Source organism: Vicugna pacos, chromosome 16 (genome assembly GCF_048564905.1).
Source record: "Vicugna pacos chromosome 16, VicPac4, whole genome shotgun sequence".
In the NCBI taxonomy this organism is placed as follows: Eukaryota; Metazoa; Chordata; class Mammalia; order Artiodactyla; family Camelidae; genus Vicugna; species Vicugna pacos.
Genome location: NC_133002.1, coordinates 11,571,884 through 11,589,676, shown reverse-complemented (window position 1 = coordinate 11,589,676; position 17,793 = coordinate 11,571,884).

Below are 17,793 nucleotides of genomic sequence, written 5' to 3'. Positions count from 1 at the left end.
ACCCAAAGTCATATACAAATATTTGGGTGATGTGCTTCTGAGCACTTGTCATTCATCCCTCACTCAGAGGGGCTCAGCTCCAGAAGACAAAACACCAGTGCATAAAAAAGGAGGCGGAGTAAACGCAATGAGGGAGAAACACACCTGCACGGAAGTGCCTGCTACTGTGTTAAACAGAAGTAAGTTCCAGAACAGCGTGTACGGTTCTGTCTATGGAAAGGATGATCGCGCGTGAACACTTTTATTGAGGAGGAATCTGGAAGAAGCCACATCCAACTTGACAGTAATCTCCAGAGGAACTTTCTGACTTATCCATTCCTGTGACATTTGAATGTGGGTTCCTTTCATGATCAGAAAAAAACAATCAAGAATAAGGCAGGAGCAAAGTGGAGGGGGGACTGCTGGGCCTCTCAGGGCTGGAGGCCAGTCCTCAAGAAATTGGTTTTTTTCTGACACAGGAGGTTCCTGGATCCAAGACTCAGCCAAGCATGAGTGTGACCCCCGCAGGGCACCCCAGGATGGCTCCTCCCTCACCCGACCAACCCTGGCCTGGCTCCATGGCCACCTAGAGGCTGGTGGGGGAGGTGGGTCAGGGCAGTGCCCTGGCCACCACCCCCCGACACAGTACCACCTGTCATAACGTCCCTCCTGTTCTTTCCCTGAATGTGTGCAGACTGCCCAGGTACATCTGGATTTCAGAAAAACTGCAGTTTTTTAGTCTGTGTGCTCAGTGCAATATTTGGGAACTACTAATGGGTAAAGGGGAACCAACTGTTGGGTGACAGATGGAAAATAAACTTTTGGTGGTGAGCACGCTGTAGTGTATACAGAAGTAGAAATATGATGTACACGGGAAACTTGCACTAGAGAAACCAATGTTGCTTCAACAAACTTAAAAAATTTTAATACTTGGGATCTACTTACACTAATAAATTATCTAGAACTCAAATTTCATTGGGCATCCTATATTTCATCTTGCAAATCTAGTCCCAGAGGGCTGCCCCAATGTTTCCCCTTTCATCAGCACCTCCAGGGGTCCCTTCAGGAGTGTGGCTCCTGATTCTGCCAGAGCTTCTTGGGGGTTCCTGAAAAGGACTCTCAAATACTCAGCATCAATGCCCTGTGTGTCCCCTGGGGAGGGGACTGAGCCAGGCCAGGCTGTCCTTAGATTCAGTCTAATGTGATGTGATTTGGGGTCAATATATGAAGTTCCCAAATCTTTTCTGCTGGTCCTGCCATGAAGTTTGACTTTGAAGATTACCTTGAATATATAAATATTATCATAGTCTGCTATGGTTTTGTGTTCCAAAATAAGAATTCCACTTTAAAAATTAGATATACACATGCATATGTATATACACATCATTTATATATAAATATATATAATATATATATGCATACTGAGAGAGTAAGTGTATCAGCTGGAGAAACCTTAGCTTAATTTTATTTACCAGGTTGTCTCCAGCCACCTAGCGATGTGCTAACAGAGCAGGACATAGGCCTGTTAAGTTTGGACAGGCAGAGAGGAATTTGTAGTCAGGAAAGCTTGAGAGCACGGTGTATTAGCCAGAAGGACCCAGCCTATAGGATTTGATAGTAGGGAGCTCGGGGACACTGAGATCAGTGAATGAACTTGTGAATCCAGAGCTGTGTGTGTGTTTATATAAAGAGAAAGTACCCGTACCTTTGGATAAATTACTTAATCCCTTTGAGCCTCAGTTACTTCGTCTGAAAAATGGAGTTAATATGACCTACTCTGGTTTTGTGTAGATTAAATGAATGGATGCAGATGATGTGCCTGGAGCCACGCTCTTCTGCATTAAGGGCTCCATCAACATCTGTCACTGTCTCCATCATCATCATCTTGGCAACGAGAGGAGGCCTAAGATGGGTAAGAGGACTTGAACACCTTCTGCTTCCAGGGGCCTGGCCAGCCTGGTCCTGGCTTGGTGAATAAAGGATCTGTTTCACATCCCTCCATCCCATTAGCTAGTGTCCTGCCTTTCTCAGCAGAGAGGACAAATGCAGGCCGAATGGTGGAAGACTAGTTTTCAGCTCAGAGAGGATGGGACCAGTGGCCTCTGCTCTGCTCAGGCCACACTGGAAAGCTGTGTCCAGTTCTGGGGCCACATTGTGGGTGGTGTCGCTGAGACACTGAAGTGTGTTTTGGGGAAGAGGCTGGCCAGGATGGAGGTGTGTCCGGAGATCATTTTGGCCCCAAAAGTTAAGGCCTTCCTTGGAGAGACCTCTCTGAAGGTAGGAAGCTTCCAGGCAAAGGAAGAATCCCAGGTAACGCTGGTTGCCTGACTGCCGACTGACTGCAGGTAGGTTTCTTCATGGAATGACTATCTGGACCAGGACAGGAGTTCCCAAATAGCAGAGCCACCCAGAGAACTGGTTAGACATACAGATTTCTAGGCCCTGTCTCAGGACTTAGCAGGTCTTGAGAGGGGCCTAGGAAACTTCATTCTCTCTCTCTCTCTATATATTTTTAAGTTTTTAAAAATTTTATTCTATTAATGGAGGTACTGAGAATTGAACCCAGGACGTCGTCCATGCTAAGCATGCACTCCACCACTGAGCTATACCCCCCATTCTGTATATGTTTTAATTGGATGGTTGAATGAATGGATTAATATGTAATGATGTAAGAGCAGTGCATGCTGGGGTGGGCATTGCTCAGTCATAGAGTGCGTGCTTAGCATGCATGAGGTCCTGGGTTCAAGCCCCAGTGCCCCCATTACAAATAAATAAACCTAATTACCCCCCCAAATAAAATGGGAAAAATTAAAACAAACGAAAAAAGAACAGTGCATGCTAATGGTGGAATCTAACTATGGGATATGTGGGTTCTGAGCCTCTGGTTTTTTTCTGTCACTGCCGTCGTGGTCAGACACCTGACAATGATTTTCTACAGCTGAACGCGCTGCTGTGGGCAGGCCTAGATCGCTGACTGGGCCCTGGTCAGGGACACTAAGGGCAGTTCGCCACTTAGGGTGTGCACTGATTGCCCATATTTGGCCAGTGGAGGCTTGCTCAGTGCTGGCTCTGGATAAGGACGGTCATGCAGGGGAGGCAGGGCAGGGAATAGGGGCTGGGGGCCAGGGGTGGGGGGAAGCTGGCTGCACCCTTGTGTACATTCATGGTGGTTGCACTTAAATGATGCCTTTGGGGCTGGAGGTATCTGTGCACATGATCCTTGACCCTCCTCCCGCCCTGTCTCCTCCACTCATTAGCATCTTGATTGGCCTGGGAATATGGGCAGATGGGAAGGTCTAACCAGGGAGGGCCGAAGGACCCCAAAGTGTGAAGAAGGGGGATCCTCTGGTCCCCAGGGAGGCTCATTCAAAGGTTAAGCCTTCAAGGTGCCCTGCTTGCCTCCCTGCCACCAGCTTCTGGGGCCTCTGGGGTGAGGCCACCTTCCCCACATTAAGACCAGAGGAGAACTCTGAGTTGGCTGCAACCCTGACCGTCCCCTCTCCCATCTGCAGTTGCCCTGCTTGGTGCCAGCCAGCTCAGAGTCTGCTTAGGGGTTTCAGTTCATTCATACCCCTGTGAATTTCCTGGGCTCGGCTCCCGCCGCCCCAAGGCTGCCCACGCTTCTGAAATCTCTCTCTGTCTTACCTTTCTCATTTGTCCCACACCCTTGGGCTCTGCCCCCATTATTATGTAGCCTGGAGCTACTGGTAGCACAGGGGAAACCTGGGACCTTTGAACAGAAAACAAAGATGCAGGCTTGATAGGTGAACAAGGGCTGCTTTCATTCCCCGCCCCGGCCCAGCCTACACCCGAGGACTCAGAGCCACAGAGCATCTTCATAGATGCCCCTCCTCATCTTCCCCCCTCTCTCTGAAGACTTTCCTGGCTCCCCACTGCCCTCAGTACAGACTCCGCCCTCCTCAGTTGGCTCATGGGGCCCTCGCTGCCTTTCCCAGACTCTCTCTGTTCGTCCCCTTACCCTTGGTCACAGTGTGGCTACAGTGGTGGCTTTCAGTTCAGATCCCTTGATGGCCTTGGGTTTCAGGGGCTCTGATATATTTATAATTTTTTTTTTCCTGGCCGAAATGCCTTTCTACCTCATCACCTCTCCCCTGGCACCTCTATCTTTTCAGATCTTAAAGGAAGGGGTCCTAACTCATCTCTGTCGACTCCAGCACAGGGCCTGGTATCAGCAGAGCTCAATAACCTGATGTTCGTTAAAGGAATAAATCTACTGTCTTAAGCTTAGCTCACACGTGTGGGGTCAGAGTCTGTGTGCGCGCACGCGCGCGTGCGTGTGTGTGTTTGCACAAGAGAAGTTTGGGCAAGGCAATCATTCTCAATTCTATTCTAAACTCTTTTGGAATCCCTCCTCAAAGCTATAATGGACTGAGAACCTCTGGTCTGGCTGGAGACTGGAGGGTGAGCCTGCCCCTGGGTGAGAGCCTTACTTAGCTGAGAGCACCAATGCTGTCCGAAAGAGCATGGCCTTGGGCAGGTCCTCCTACAGGTGTCTGGGTGGGGTGCAGATGGGCTGGGGAAGAGGGAAGGCCTTGTGAAGGAATCTGGGGCTTTTAAAGGAGGAATCCTCCATGGAGAACTTCTAGCAGTTTGTCTTGGTATTTTTTGCCACATCAAAGTACCACATGTACAATTGATTTTTCTTAAAAAAAAGAAAAAACAACAACAACAAAAAACAGAGACAGATTTTAAACACAAATATTTACTTTTGTCTCATTCTGAGCATTCACAGTGTGAGATCACAGGTCTGATGTTCTATTTATATTTTTAATAAGCAGCAAAATTAATACATACTGTAAAAAAAAAAAAGGTTCTCTTGTGTGCCACCTGAAGTCGTGGAGTGCACGGACCTTGGCTCATGCTGTTTTGAGACGAACGTGGGATGACGACCTGCAGAGTGACAGAGGCTTGGGACCTCAGAGCTGACAGAGGCCACTTCAGGACTTTTCAAGGCTAAACCCGAGGCTGGATTTAAATGCTTGAGAGCCCATTGGCCTGGAAGCTGCTGAGTGGGAGCAATCAAAGAAATCCTAAGAAGGAGAAAAATAGCTTGGACTTGAGGATAAAACTGGCAAGGACGGACGGTGACCCGAGGGTGCGGGCTGTGGTAGGAGGCAGAGGGTAGCAGCAGGGGTTGGGCACCAGGCGAGCAGGACGGCCGAGTAATGTCCCAACCCCGCGCCACCCCGCAGCTCACCTGGTCTGGGTGCCCTCCCGCCGCCACTCTCTCACCATCGTAAAACACACGGGCCCTGAGAATCGCTAACTTCAGGGGCAGAGATGCTCTGGGACAGGTAGGGGAAGGGAAACCAAAGAAGGGGGGGGGCACAGAGATTTGTTTGCAGGGCAGTATGTGGAAGGGAAATCTCCCCGCTTCCTGGGTTGGTGGCAGCTGCCAGAGAGAGTGCTTGAAATCAGCCTTTGATGGAGGATTCTAAGTCTTCACTCGTCATCCTAGAACTGAAGGCCTCCCTGACAACTGAGACTCCTAGTGCTCGAGCCAGGTAAAGCCAGGGTCAGGGACAAAGTCAGGAGCGAAAAAAACGTATTTTTTCTTTTTATAAAAATAACACTACTGTTGGAAGAAACGTGGAAATTTCATAAAAGCATAAAAGTGAAAAAGAAACACGTAAGCTCTATACCACCCCTGTAGATAATTATTATAAATATTTTGGTGTTTATTCTTCCAGGCCCTACACATATTTTATATGTATAATATATACTTAAGTGAAAATAATTATACATTATATAATGTATAATTATAATCTGTAGTTATTTCAAAATGAGTGAGATCACACTGAATAAATACTTTTCAGACCTGGTTTTTTTCAGTTGTTATCTTGTGATCTCCATTAAATATTCTTTTACACCATCATTTTTAATGGATGTAGTCATTCAGTTAATCTATTGATTGACATTTAAGTTGTTTCTAATTTTCCCTTATTATAAAACATTTCTGCAATATGTGTTTTTTATTGCAAGTCGACCCTAAAAACAAACAGCTGGTTATTTTGCCAGCAAAAAAAAAAAATTTTTTTTCTTTTCCAGAATAGCAGAGGAATTGCAGGTTGGGGCAAGCAAGCTGTAGCTAAAGCTAAAGCCATAGGTAAGTCTAGCAGAGGAGAGGAATGTTACTTCGTAGAGAACAAGCTGGCAGTTGGGAGCGGTTGTTTTGAAGAAAGTCCACTGGAGGAAAAAGAGAGTTCTGGATGGTGGGGTGCTTCCCATTGGCTGGACTTGTCTGGCAAGGAGAATTCTTCCTGTTGGGGTCAATAATTGATATGGAGTCATAATGTGTGAGGGCTCCCCCTTCTGGCCACCCAACTTCATTTTAAATTATGTTTCCTTTATTCTGTTTCATTCTTTAAACTAATTGTTAGTAATGGAATTGACAAGTCAAAGTCGAACATAGTTTTAAAGACATGGTAAAAAAAAAAAAGATGGTCGACTTTCCTTGCATAAAGGCTGTACCAATTTAGACTCCCTCCAGCAGCATATGAAATTGCCTCTTGTCACTCTCACTCACCTTGCCTGAGTATTATTATAACTTTATCTTTACCCACCTACCCCCTAAAAATAACCCTCAAAGTCTTCTACTTCTGCCTGTCATCACTGTCAATATCCTAGCTCTAGACACCATCAGCAACTTGCATGGAACGCTGAAAGGGCTTTTAAACTTCCCTTCCTGTTCTGCTTTTCTCTCACCCTTCCCCCATGGTACGTTTTCCACAGAACAGCAGGAATTATCTTTTTAAAGGATGTATATTAGTTGATTTTTGCTTCTGGTCATGACAGAGTGGCTTGTATCAGATTAGGATTCTTTTAGAGAACAATGTGAAAATTAGATACCCCCCACCACACACACAAGCAGCTGTTTTAAGACTTCAGAGAGTAGCCAAAATGGGCAGAACTTAAGTAACCAGGATTCTGTACAGAAAGAAAACACTTTGAAGTAAGGGGGATTCTTTCCACTGCTTTCCTTAAGGAAATTCTTTATGTCTTGGTTGTAACACTAAGGGCCTGGTTCCCCACTTGCTCTGATGTTAGTGAAGAGAGGAATCTATTGAATTCTTACGCTTTTAACCCAGTAGGAGCTGACAAATGCCTAATGAATTGAGAAGGTCAAGAGGCCAAGCAAACATGGGGTGCTGCATTATTGTCATTTAGAGAGTAAGGAGTTATCCGAACCGGTGACAGGAATAACGAATGGTGAATGTTAAGGCTAAAGGAGAAGAAGAAATAAATCGGGCTGAGGAGAACTTCAAAAATCCCCAAGAGTGCCGCTGCAGACACGTGAGCTGCCGCTCTGGGAAGGGGATGCCTGAAGCCGAAACGTGGGATGCGTAGCTAATGATGACCAGCAGGTGGCGCTCTAAGCCGTCCGATCGCTACCCAGGCTTCCAGACTTGAGATTTTTGCTTGAGCACCTATGAAGTGGAAAGACACCGGGAGCCTCGGAACCATAACTTTCTGGCTCTGTGCTTCCGCAAAGTCCCCAACATCCGGAGTCTTGTGGTGCTCTTTGCCTGTGGGTGCCTGTATTGCATCATCCATTCAATTCAATTCAGACCGGTGGCTCAGACTTTGATAAGCAAACCTGGTTGTCTTGTGGAAATGCAAATTATAATTCAGTCAGAATGGGGTGGGGGCCTGAAGTTCTGCATGTCTAACAAGCTCCCTGGTGATGATTCACGCTCAGTAGTTCCAAAACTTAGAATATGCTGACTACAAGGTCCCTTCTCTGTGCAACGTGGTAGGTGGGAGGGTTTACACTTCCTGGAGTAAAATCCCACTGACACGTCTATTATACAAACTGAAGTCGAGCCAGTTGCATGACCTCGTTGGGACTCAGTTTCCTCATCTGTAAAATGGAAATAGGAACAGCCTTTCCTTTAGAGAGTTATCTGAGAATTAAATCAGGATACTGTATGTAAAACCCTTAGCACAGTGCCTGGTGTAAGTAAGCCTCAACAAGGCTTGGGGATACAGTAAGAGGAGAATGGAGGCAGGCAGGCAGCCCTCATGGGGTCATAAATTGGAAGGAGCAAAGGTGAGAGGTAATCCTTAAGAAGGTGCCATCTCAGTTATCAAGGTATCTGTCATCTGAAAAAGGGGGGCCCGGGAGCTGAGGACAAGAGCCGGGAGGAGGACAGGTCTCCTGATCAGGTGGCAGACCTAAGGCTGATTTTGAGGGAGATTTTGCAGGCTAAGCAGACTTCCTTCTAGAGATGGGGTGCAGAGCAAGGCCCGGGATTTGAGAGCCAGACTTCTGTCAGCTCAAGCACCCCTCCATTTCACATCTTTAGGGGTTGTGAGAGGAGCTAGGAGGAGCCGAGGATCTCCCTGGCCCTGCCCTCCTGCAAAGCTTTGCCAGTCTGCAAACCTCAGTGCCATGGCCATGGCGTCCGCAGCCCAGATGCCCTAAGAGATCTACCTAAATGTTTACCTAAATACTTTAAATAGGGTGATATTTCTTCAGCATCTCAAAGGTCCATGAACATTTATGGACTAACTTCCAGTGCTCTGCTGGATGCTCCTGGCAATACAGAGACAAATCCAGGTAGCCCCGGATGGATTTGGGGAGATAAGCGTCCCCAGGGGGAGCAATGATCAGTGAAGGGGCTCAGGAGTAGTTCTTATCAATTTTGCTACTCCTACATGGTGAGACTTAATGACACACGAGACCTGCAGCCACTATGGAGGCGAGAGGTATTTGGGGTGACTCTTCAGACCAGGGTGGTCTGATCTGACCAAGACTTAAGGAGTGGGTCAGATTTGGAGAGGCAGAAAGGAGGGGCCGCTAAAGGGACTGATTGGATGTAAATGAAGTCTGTTACATATGTTACCTCAATTAAGCCCAAACTTGACTGTGAGGCCGGTACTGGTGTTAGCTCCTTACCGTAGCTGGGAAAATGAGATGCAGACACGCCAAGGAACTCACTGAAGGTCTCACAGCTGAAAGTGGTCGGTGGAGGCTCCCTGACTTTAAGTTCATTCTCTGAAGTACCACGTACGTGCTCTGCCAGGTTCTGTGCGTCTCCTGCCCCCGATGTGTGAAAGCTCTTCTTCTCACCTTGTCCCCCCACCACTGGCCCAGAGGCATCCATGCAGACAGTAGAAGTAGGGACACTTGAAGGCCTGGCTAAAGAGCCGGGCTTGAATTTCTTTTTCCCCTTCCCCAGCCCTGAAGTCTTGCTCAACCGCAGCTGAGCGATGAGGCTGACACAGTTGCCTCACTTCTAGAAGGCCAGGCCCAGCCTTCCTGGCTCGAACCCACTTCCTGTCCTTGGGTCTCTTTTGTCAGAAGGTGATTCTTACACTTCCTGTTGACTTCTGCTCGGTTTCAGCTGCTTCGGCTCCAGCTCCCGAGTGCTGCTGTTGATCTGATCACCGAGGCCTGGGACACAAGACCAGGTACATTGGGACAGTGGGGGAGTAGGGGGTCAGCTTGGACAAGGGCTGGGCCAGGTGAGGGCCGGCTGGCAACACACCAGAATAGGGGGCTCCTGGTGGTCTGACGACCCTCTCCGTCCGTGTGGTGGGGGACTGTCAAAGGCTGAAGTGAGTTTGTGAACTTGGCTTTGGTGGCTTCCTGAAACCGTGTCGTCTGTCCCCATCCCCCTAAAATCCCATCACCTTGGTTTGGTTTTGTATTTCTTGAGCTGCCCAGGTAGCACTTTTCTGGGTTGCAGAGAGAGAGCCTTGGGTTCAGACAGATTTATCTGGGGCTGACGGAGACACAGCTGGTGTGGCACTTGAAACTGCACTGAGCTCGCTGACCAAGCTGGGTCTTGTGATGAAGTCCTGGCTCCTTGGCTTTCTGGGCAAGTCACTTCGCTCTGAACCTGTCTTCTGGTATACAGAATGGCAAAGTGTCTATTTTGTGGGACGTTTGTGATGCTTATGCAGGGCAATGATTGTGGAAGTGTTTTATAAACTGTAAGATGGTATTCTCAGGGTTTGAGGTTACTTTTATTTCATTTTCTAAGTGCAACTGGAAATATTTTTTTTCCCCTGTTAATGATGCTTGGTGAAAATCCAAAGAATACAGAGAAAGAGACAATTTTTTACATAATCCCAGCCCCAAATATTACTATTGACACTTGGTGTATAGTCTTCTAGACATAAAAAAAATTACATTTTTTTTACTGTGGTAAAATGTACATAAAATAAAAATTACCATTTTTAAGCTTAAAGTTCAGTGGCATTAAGTACTTTCACACTGTTCTGCTACCATTACCACCATCCCTCTGCAGAATTTTTCTTCTCAAATGGAAACTTTGTACCGTTAAACAGTAACTCCGCAATCTCCCCACTCCAGCCCAGCCCCTGGCAACCACCCCTCTACTCTCTGACAATGTGAATTTGGCCACTCTAGGTACCTCGTATAAGTGGAATCATGCAGTATTTGTCCTTATTTCACGTAGCCTAATGTCCTGAGAGTTCATCCAAGTTGTAGCATGTGTCAATTTCTTTCCTTTTTCAGGCTGAATAACATTGCATTGTCTGTATACACCACATTTTGTTTTTCCATCATCTGTCAAGGGACACATTGCTTCCACCTTTTGGTTATTGTGAATAGTGGTTTTATGAATGTGAATGTACAAATATTTGTTTGGGTCCTTGCTTTTAATTCTTTTGCGTATATGCTCACAAGTGGATTTGCTGGCTCATATGGTAATTCTATTTTTAATTTCTTGAGGAACCTTCATACCGTTTTCCACAGTGGCTGCATCATTTTGCATTCCTAGCAGCAGTGCATGAGGGTACCAATTTCTCACCTACACTTTGCTATTTTCTTAATCGATGTGCAGTCATAGCTCATTGTACTTTTGATTTGCATTTCCCTAATGATTAGTGATGTAGAGCATCTTTTCATGTGCTTATTGGCCATCTGTATACTTCTTTGGAGAAATATCTATTCATATCCTTTGCCCATTTTTAAATAGAATTGTTTGGTATTTTTGTTGTTGCTGAGTTGTAGGAGTTCTTGAATATTCTGGAAATTAACTAGACCTCTAGGCCTTTGAAACAATATGTATCTTATGTCAAATTCTACTTACTGTCCTGTATCCTTTTTTCATGTAATAATACCACTTGAGTATCATCTCATGTTAACCTATAAATATCTACCCTGTCCTTCTTAATGGCAGTGTAGTATTCCAGTGTGCGGATACACCAAAATTTATTAAACCAGTTTCCTACCAGTGGGTGTTTAGGTTATTTCTAATTTATTGGCATAATAATAAACAATGATGCAGTAAACAGCATTGAAATACATCCTTGCATACTAGTCCTTTCCTTAAGATACATTCTTGCAAGTTGATTGCTGGGTGAAAGTTTACACATATATTCACAGTTTTAATTCTTTTGTCCAGACTCTTCTAATAAATGTCATACCATTAAAAAAATTTTCATATCCACTTTTATGAAAGCAACACAAATCTTACAATAAAAAATAGCAATTCTCTATCCCATCTCCCCACTTCCAAGTGCTCCCTTCCAGACAGAAATATTTTCAATTATTTTAATTGTTTCTGTTTCCAAATAAAGTGCCTGTATAGATTTTTTTCTATTTTAGTTATTATCTATTGACTTCTTATTATGAAAGGTAAGGGTATAGCATTCTTTTTTTTTTTTTACATTTTTATTGATTCATAATCATTTTACAGTGTTGTGTCAAAGGGTATAGCATTCTTATATCACCTGATCCATGTTTTTGCTCCCCCATCTTCCTGATGTGATTGATCATACATTAGGTTAAATCAATGTTATGTAAGTATGTTATGCTAGGACTATGTGAGCATTGTTCTCTGAGCTATGCAGTTCATTATTTCCCTCCTTTTTAAATTAAAAAAAATTTATTTTAATTATTTTCTAATTGAAGTACAGTCAATTACAATGTGTCAATTTCTGGTGTATAACACAATGTCCCAGTCATGCATATTCATATATATATTCACTTTCATATATTTTTATTAAAGGTTGTTACAAGATAGTGAACATAGTTCCCTGTGTTATACAGAGGAAATTTGTTTTTAAAATCTATTTTTATATATAGTGGCTAACATTTGTAAATCTCAAACTCCCAAATTTATCCCTTTGCACCCTCTTTCCCCAATAACTATAAGAGTGTTTACTATGTCTGTGAGTCTGCTCTGTTTTGTAAATGAGTTCATAGTATCCTTTTTTTTTCTTAGATTCCACATGTAAGTGATATCATATGGTATTTTTGTTTCTCTGACTTACCTCACTTAGAATGATGATCTCTAGGTCCATCCATGTTGCTGCAAATGGCATTATTTTATTCTTTTTTATGGCTGAGTAGTATTCCATTGTATAAATATACCACAACTTCTTTACCCAGTCATCTGTCGATGGACATTTAGGTTGCTTCCATGGCTTGACTATTGTAATTAGTGCTACTATGAACACTGGTGTGTGTGGGTGTTTTTTGATTCAAGGTACTGTATGCTCAGGAGACCTCTCAATCTTGGCATGCATGTTATTCAATTCTGGGAAAATTTCTGGAATTGCTATTCCCTTAAAAATAATTTCCTCCTCTTTATTTTCTCTCTTTTCTTTCTGGTACTCTTCTCATTTGGATGTTGGACATTGGGGTTTATCTTCTCATTTTCTTTCTTTTAATCTCCCATTTGGGAAATCTGTGTTTTGTTCTTCTTTTTGAGATTGTTTCTCAATTTTATGGTCGTACTACAGCTATTTCTATGTCAACCTTCAGTGAGGAAAAAAAAAAGGTATTTGTTCTCACTCCTTTTATAGCTCCATGTTCTTGTTTCATGGGTATAATACATTTTTTCTCTGAAGGTATTTATTAAGGTTTTTTGTTTTTCCAGCTTAACTTCTGTTTCCTGCATTGTATTTACTACTCCTGAATTTCTTTTGTGTTATTTTGTTCTATCTTTCACATTGGAGCCTTTGCAAAAGTATAGTGGTTCCTAGTTGAATGTTCATTTTTATGACCAAGGATTAGAAGCTGGAAGGCCCTGTGTGTGTGTGTGTGCGTGTGTATGTGTATGTTTGGGGGATTTGGGGGCTTGCTGGCTGTTGGGCCCCTCTAAACAATCAAGTGGCCAGACCAGGCCATGTGATTCTGTTAAGAAAACCTCTGGTCTGCCTAGAGGGTACAAGCCAGGCTGCCAGCATTCTTGGAGGTCGGTTGGGGAAGGAAGCTGGGGTCTCCTCATTTGATATGCAGACTTGGAAGAGTCCCCCTCCCCCTGTCCCACTTCCCTGTGTAGGGTAGTGACAGCCTCACCCTCTGATATGCCCAGACTCCCAAGGTTTGGAGCTTTTCCAGGTTCGTTTCTCCCGAGAATAAGACAACTCCTGCTGGGCTGGGAGAGAGAGGTCAATTGCCTGGGCTGTGAAGTCTGTCTCTAAGTGCTTTGTAAACACGCTGTGCTTTTGACAGCCCTTCCTGTTTTTGGCCCCTCCCCGCCCTGCCTTCTGACACAGCTGGCACCTCCACCTTCTGTGGTTCAGAGGCAGTCACTGCCTGCTTCTGGTTGGCATTTAATTTCCAGCCTTCTCTGATCTAGTCTGTCAGCTGTACTCACCAATCTGCTTTCCATCTTCTAAGATTCTGTTGATCTCTCTTGTCCGCTGTTGTCTCCTCTTCCGCACTCTGTCCTTGTGGGTTTCTCCCTTTCCTAATTTCTGTCCTGTCTTTTTCATGGTGTTTCAGGAGACAGTGGAGATACTTGTGTTCAATCCATCATGGTAACTGTGATGGTTACAGCATTTTCACTCGGACCAGCCTTGTCTGAGGGTGTCGGCTTCCTCACACTATTACCAGTGCTGGGCATTATCATTTGTTTTAAACTCTGTTAGTCCGATAGGCAAAAAAAAGCAATATTGTCATTTTAATTTACATTTTAAAAGTTGTTAACGAAATAAGAAAACCACAAGGAAAAGAAGTTATTAATGAAATGATTGAGGATCTTTTTCATGTGTTTATTGGTCATTTGTATTTCTCCTGAGAACCACTTATTTATGTCCATTGCTCACCTTTCTACCAGCATGTGATAATTGTTAAATTGCTCGCATACGGCCAGCTCAGTAAAGAGGCTTATGATTGGTCCCTTATGCTTCAGTATATGTAATCTCAAAGACTTCATTCAGAGAATGCAGTTCTTAATGATTATGTCAAAATGAATTTTTTTCTCCTTCAGTTTATAAAAGTAATCTGTGTTCACTGTAGAAAATTTGGAAAATACAGATAAACACAAAAAAGAAAATATAAACCACCCAGAGAGAGCCACCAGTTATAAATATATCCTTCCAGTCCTCTCCCTTGCCCCCGGTCGGTATGCACTTATAAAAATGAAAGCAGGGTCATTTGATTTTGTATTCATGCTTTTGACTTACTAATCATCATTTGTTCTCATTTTTTTACACATTGTTCTATGACATTATCATTCCTGGCTCCATGGTATTCCATCGTGTGGATATACGATCATTTATTTAGTCAGTCCCCTTTGATGGACACCTAGGTTCTTATTGGGTTAAAATTTGCATGAACAAGTTCCTCTTTTGATCATGCCTCGGCTAACCTTGTTTTCCACTCCGTATCTGCTTAGCAGTCTCTTTTGGAGGGGAGGTGGGAAGGATGAAGGTAAACGTTAATCCTTTTCTGGTTAAATAATTACTAATTCCAAATTAATGAATATAGACTCAGGGAGATTTTCTAGCACTTCCTTTTTTTCCTGCTAGTCAGAGGGAGAGATGGGGAAGGATCACTCCGGGATCTTCATTAGATTCCTCCGCGGCTTTCAATCAGAGAGAAAATGATGGGCAAAAGCACCGGGGAGGAGAGATATATGCAACAATGAGAAAAAAGCAGCTGATCAGGCAGGCAGGCATCTGAAAAAGCCATCCAAGAAAGAAGAGCTTAAAAGATAGAAAACCTAAAAGAACCAACTGGTCTGAGAATTGAAGACCTGAATGCGGTCTCCGAGTCCGCCACTAATTGCATGTCCTTGGGCAGGATGCTCAGCCTCTCTGGTCTCTTCATTGTCATTCCTTGTCTTGGGTGGATTTCTAAGTTCTCTTGTGTCTTCTGAGGTTCTGTGAATACAGACTTTGTCACGTGAGCTGTGTGATCCTGGACAAGTTGCTTAACCTCTCTGAGACATGGTGTTCTCAGCTGTAAATTGGGAACATTAATAGCTACTTCATAGGGTTGTTGTAAATGGATGTGTGTAAAGCACTAGTCACAGAGCCTGTCCCAGATGAAGTAGCCAATAAATGAAAGCTATTTTTATGGCAAGCTCATTGTTATGGAAGAGGAGGGCAATTCTATCATCCCACACGCTGTGTATGGAAACTCTGTCTTCTCAAAAGCAGTGTCCAAGTTCAGTCTGCAGCTGGGACACATGCCAAGGGGCACAGTGCAAAGTCACCACTGGCCACAGACCTCCCTTTGCAGTGCGTTCTTCCCCAGGACCTGGCTGCTGTCCACATGTGGGTCAAATAAACACCAACTGCTTAACATGGATAAGTAGGATGTGTGACTGTTGGCAGACAGAAGCAATAGGAAACCCTACTTTCGGAACATAAAATATCTGTGAGTGTCGCAGAAGAGGAACTGAGCCCTAAATGATATGAATCACCCACGCAGGGACGCTCTTAAGGAAAAGCTGACGTCCTTTCAAGCTGTGATTGATGAACACAGAGTCGGGGAAGACGTCGGGGGTGGAGCTGCCATCTTGCTCTTTGCTGCTGTGCATTCTTGGACAAATTGCCCTATTCTGTACAATCAGGGGGCTGGATTCTATTCTGGTTCCCCGAAGGACAGTCTGTGTGCTACTGGTGGTGTGCCAAGTGATGTTATGCGGTACAGGGATGAAACATTTGACATCTTAATGGTCACAAATTTAATTTATGAATTAGGGAAAATATGACACAATCAATTCTATGATTTTGTAGATATGATTGTTTAGGATGAGGCAAATGTAGGATTTAAGTTCATTTTTTGGAAAGTGAGCTGATTCAAAGAAAAATTCAAAGATGATTATGCAGAAATGGCAAATATTGTGAAGGTAGTAAAACTGGAACATCAGGTGTGGAGGCAAAATTAAAGCGCCCCAAAGATGTCCAGGTCCTAATCCCCAGAACCTGTGTGTTACCTTTTATGGCAAAAGGGACTTTGCGGATGTGATTAAATTAAGGGTTTTGGGTTGGGGAGATTATTCTGTCAAGAAAAACTCTCCGATCTCCTGCCTAGAGGGTACAGGCTGTTAGCATTCTGGGAGGCCCTCAGGGGAAGGAAGCTGGGGTTTCTTCATTTGCTTTTCAGCCTTTGAAGTACCCCCCCCCCACTTCCCTGTAGAGTGGAGTGATTGAGCCTTGCCCTCTAGTATGGCCCGTGTCCCAGTGGGGGTGCTTCCTTCTGCAAGCTCTGCGGTTCCCTGGGGCATAGCAAAGGAACACTGGCGGGAGCAAGATCATCCTTGTCACCTACCCCCACTTATCTGGGACAGGGCTGACCCTGCTGTCACATTGGGAAACTGGCCAAGGAGAAGCAGGGTCTGAGCACCCCCAGGAGGGTGCTTGGCACCTGGATGACAGGGTGGGTCCTGACTCACAGAAGCTGTCAACAGTATCATCTGGTCCAACCTGAACATTTTGCAGATGAAGAAACTGAGGCTCAGCAAAGGGAAGTCATGCAAAATCACCTGTGATGGGGCTGACTTGGCAGAGAACAGATACCTGAATTCCTAAGGCGGTGGGAGGGAACAGCAGGCAGCAGGGGCGTGGCCGGGTTCTCACACCAGGGTGGGGAGCCCAGAGAAGGGCCTGCACCTTCTGCTTGGGGTGGAGGTTGGGTCTTGCCACCCTTTGATTGCCTTCGCTGGGTGTCTGGGCCTCTGGCTTTCACATTGTTTCCTCTAATATCTTTTTGTCCGGGTTTTAATGACCATCCTGAGAACAGGCAACTTTAGAAATTTGCTGAAACAGCAACATGCTGGAAGAAAGGGCTCCCCGCGTGTCCTGCCCCCAGCACGTCCATTCACGTCTTCTCTTCGGCCTGGCCTGCACCCCTCCAAAGGAATGCTTGTTTTCTTTTCATAGAAGGGAACTTTCTCCTGTGACTAACAGCAAACGTGGGATGTCTTATTTCTGCATTTCAGCATTTACGAATCAAAATTGGTCTCTGGGGAATGCACGCTCCTGGGCTCCTGAACCCAGTCTCCTGATTGTAAGCAGAAAATACTTTTCACGTAAAGGCCACAGGACCCCCTTGCTGTAATTGTCAAAGTGGACGTCAAGGCCTGTGTTGTATTGCGGGAATAGATGAAAACTAGTGTGAAATTTCCTCACAGATTGCATGGACTGTCATTTTACCATGTTAGGTTACAATTATAAGTGGTCAGTGTGTTGTTTTCCTTATTTAGACAATGGTCACCAGACAAGTGCCCCCCTCCCGAAGCAATCCTTACATTCCAGATTAGCTGTAGTTGACATCGCGTCAAAGTCCCAAATACCATTGTCAGCTAGTGGGTGTGTAGAAGATATGATGTCGAAAAGATGGTAGGGTGGAAACCTGACGTCTGTGAAACCAGCACGTACATGTTTACAGGAGAGAATAACACCAGACTGGGGTAACAAGGGAGTCACAGCAGGAGGACTTCGTTCTTATGAGCTATGCCACCAAATTGGGAACCTTCCTACTGAAGCTTACTGACACCAGTGCCACGTCACTCTTGTGTCTGCTGGAATGACTTGGCTGAAAGGCTGGATTTCAAAATGGTCCTAAAGCCACAGACT